General features: G+C 39.1%; 1 non-coding gene across 1 annotated transcript; it reads left to right on the top strand.

Moving 5' to 3' along the window:
- The first annotated feature begins 3,516 nt into the window (after positions 1-3,516).
- Positions 3,517-3,622, top strand: LOC145615751 (small nucleolar RNA R71). Its single transcript, XR_014107344.1, has one exon. It is a non-coding gene; the product is annotated as a small nucleolar RNA R71 (small nucleolar RNA).
- The last annotated feature ends 405 nt before the right edge of the window (positions 3,623-4,027 follow it).

Here is a 4,027-nt window from a genome sequence, read left to right as displayed (position 1 = left end):
TATCAACCAAAGATGATGAAAATTGCTACAAAACCAACAAACAACACAATGTTATGCAAAATCAATCAACAAACATCACAAAATCATATCTAATATCAAGATCAATCATCAAAAATCACAAAACCCATACTACACTATTGATGCTCATACAAAATTTCAATCTTAGCAAAATTATGATATAATTGATAAAATTAAAGCAAGGATTAGTGATTATACCATACAAGATGCAAGATTAACCAAGTTTGAGCCACCAATTTCAATCCCAAACAAAAGCCCCAATTTTCGTCCACCAAATGTAGGAGAGAGAGTGAGTGAAATTTGGGTCAAAATGTGAGGAATTTTGAATGTAGGAAGGTTTGTGAGTGAAATTTGATGAAAATGGAGTGATTTTTGTGAGGAATTGAAAGATTTTTGAGGGTGAATGGTGAGTGAGGGTGCGCACAAGTGAGGGTTTTGAGGGAGGATATGCGTGAGGAAGAAGAAGGGAAATGATGAAATGAAGGGAAGAAGGAGGAGGAAGAAAGATAAGGAACTACGGCCATACATGTGCGGCCGCACCTAGCAGGTGTGCACCCGCACCTGCTGGGTGTGCGGCCGCACACTGCTGCATTCTCTTCTTCTCTTTTTGTTTCTTTTTCTTTGATACTTACTGCCTATTTGGGTGCGCACATGAATCATGATGGTGATGAGGAACACCATAGGCAGTAGCTAAAATCATTTGTAAGGATCTCAAAGTTGAAAATTCATGTGCTCACCACAAAAATTCACTAAGTATCAATTTCCTCCAACTTTCAAAACATGAATTTCCTATCTTACTTCTCTAAAATTCTTACCCCTTTTACCTCAAATTTTGATTGGAATCGAACAAAATATGATATGTGCCACGAACACCTTCCATTCACCATGCATTCTTGAAGAAATCCAATCCCGCAAAGTTCATCCTAAAAATCCAAACAAGTAGAAAAGTGAAAGAAAAGAAAAAGTAATAAAAGAAACAAAAACAAGAAAACTCAAAAATCAAAAAGAAAAGTTAGAATCTCCGGGTTGCCTCCCGGGAAGCGCTTGCTTAAGGTCCTAAGCTCGACCCTTCCTCCAAATCATGGAGGGTCAAAGAACACCACCTTCTTCAAGGTAGTTTAAAGAGCAAAATCTTCTTCAAACTTAAGCAACTTCTCATTGTTGCTTGATAAAACCTCCACAAAATTCTTCTCGAATTCACTTTTCTTTTTTCTCAACTTCTTCTTTTTCTCAATTTCTTTGAATCACGAGCCTTTTTATTCAGCTTTTTGTTCAATGTGGATGGAACTTCATCATCCAAAACCATAGAAGCTTTCTCTTCATCTTGAGAATTAAGCTCAAACCAACTTGGAATCTCAACTTCCTCCTCATCTTTTAGCTTGGGAATCACAATTTCTTCTTCACTAACCTTCATGCTATCAAAACTTGCAAAAACATCATCAAAATTCTCAAAAGCATTGTTAGTAGAAGAATCAATTATGCATACATTGTCAATAGAGCAAGAAAGACTAGAAAATGCTATATCTTGCACAAAAGATAGAGATTCATGCATTGGTTTCAACTTAAAACTCTCCTCTTGTTTACCACATCTCAAAGTAATGCGGCCTCCTTTCACATCTATCAAAGCTCCCGAGGTAGCTAAGAAAGGTCTCCCTAGAATGATTGGAATATGTTCATCTTCCTCAATCTCCAAAACTACAAAATCTACGGGAAAAACAAACTCTCCAATCTTAAGAGGGACATCATCAACTCTCCCCTTAGGAAACTTAATAGAGCGATCGACCAATTGAAGGGTTATATTGGATGGTTGAAGCTCACCTAGATCAAGTCTTTTGAAAACCGAATAGGGCATGATACTCACACTAGCCCCTAGATCACATAAAGCATTCTCAAACATCATTTTCTTGATCTTGCAAGGAATTGAAAAGTTTCCCGGATCCTCCATTTTCTCCGGAAGCTCACCATGGACAAGAGCACTAAAACATTTCCCCTCCTTCCACCGAATTGCCCTCATTACAATCTTCCTTCTCCTCTAGTATCTCCCTAAGAAACTTGGAGTACTTAGGCATTTCGGGAATTGGTTCGGTAGAGGGTGTGGAAACATGAACTTCCTTAAGAACTTCAGGGAACTTCCCAAATTGCTCATCCATTTTGAACCTTAAGAATTTTTGGGGGTATGGTAGATCGGGAAATCTCTCTTCCTCACAAATCTTTTCAACAACACCTTCTTCTTTTTCCTCATCCTCACAATAGACTTCCTTGGACTCAACCCTCTCAACTTCATTCTCCAAAGCACTCCTCTCATCTTCTCCCTCCATTAAACAAGAAACTCCCTCACTAAGGTCACTCCCACAACTAGTGGTAATAGAATACACGGGTTTCTTTGGTTCAACACCTTGGGAAGGTAAAGAAGAAGGACTAGCATAATCCTTGAGAGTGTTTGCTAGTTGGGTTATTTGAGTCTCAAGCATCTTATTGTGAGTCATCATTTCATTGAACTTCTTATCACTAACCGCCATGTAGGTGTTAATGATCTTGGTTTGATTATCAATCAATTCTTCCAAATTAGTCCTAGGAGAAGAAGATTGTGAATAGGAATTTTCACCTTGAGTCTTTGGAACAAATCCGGGTGGGGGACCTCTTTGAGCATTGTTTTGAAAATTGCCCCTTCCTTGATTGTTCCAAGTACCCCTATTTTGATTTTGACCATAACCTTGATTATGGTTACCACCACCTTGATTATGGTTACCATTACCTTGGTTTTGATTTCCATAACCTTGGTTTTGATTACCATAGCCTTGGTTTTGAGTACCATAATTTTGGCTTTGATTTTGGCCACTATAACCTTGGTTATTATGGTTACCATGAGATTTTTGATTCCCTTGGTTCTTATAACCACCACCATGATTATAGTTATCAAAATTGCCTTGGTTTTGGTAATTCCTATTCCATTGACCTCTTTAATTATCAAACCTTTGAACATTGTTGTTTGACACAAAATTCACATGCTCACACTCATTGTTATCAAACTCATCAACACATTCATTATTGCAATTGCTAGAGTCATGATCATATGATCCACAAGCATCACAAAACAAACATCCCATAGGCATATTATGTGAAGTGGGAAGAGTTTGAGAGTTAGAAGAAGTACCTCTCCCCTTAAATTGGGAGGGAAGATTTGAAGCTTGAGAAGAGGAAGAAACACTCTCCAACTTGGCTTTGATTGCGGTCACCTCCTTTCCCAAGTTTGTCATTTGAGAGGAAAGATTGTTGATGGCATTGAGATGGTCCACCGAATACAACGAAGATTGCTTTCTTGAAGAATCTCTTTCCCCATCTTGCCAATCTCTACAGTAGGTCACCACATCCTCTATAATGTCCACAACTTCTTCTTCGGTCTTGTTCATGATAGGACCACCAGCCCCTCCATCAAGGCATGACTTGCCTTGAGGACTCAAACCACCATAGAAGTCTTGGATCACTTGGTATGTTGGAATTCCATGATGAGGACATTCTCTTTGATACTCCTTGAATCTTTCCCATGCTTCATAGAGACTCTCATTTGGCTTTTGCTTGAACCCTTGAATTTAAGCCCTTGCCTCCGCCGTTTTCTTTTGAGGATAGAAACGGGACAAGAAAGCTTTAGTGACATCATCCCACTTCTCAATGAATTGGGCTTCACCTCTTTGTCTAGCCATTCTAAAGATCTTCCTTTGAGAGAGAAAGGGAACAACTTAAGGCGGATAAACTCTTAAGACACTCCATTAACCTTGATTGTGTTGCAATATTTTTCAAACTCCTTAAGATGGTTCAATGGGCTCTCATTCTTAGCCCCACTATATTGTCTCCTCTCAATTAGGGTGATCATTGCAAGCCGAATTTCAAAGTCGTTTGCCGGTGTTGTAGGTGGAGCTATGCCGCTCTCAAACCTATATGCACCGGGCACTCCAAATTCCTTCAAGGCAACTCTCGGATTTTCTCCCATGACTTGCTCTTGTTCAATCTC

Source organism: Chenopodium album, chromosome 25 (genome assembly GCF_948465745.1).
Source record: "Chenopodium album chromosome 25, dcCheAlbu1.1, whole genome shotgun sequence".
Lineage (NCBI taxonomy): Eukaryota > Viridiplantae > Streptophyta > Magnoliopsida > Caryophyllales > Amaranthaceae > Chenopodium > Chenopodium album.
The sequence above is the reverse complement of the archived record's forward strand: the minus strand, read 5'-3'. Positions and strand labels throughout refer to the sequence as shown.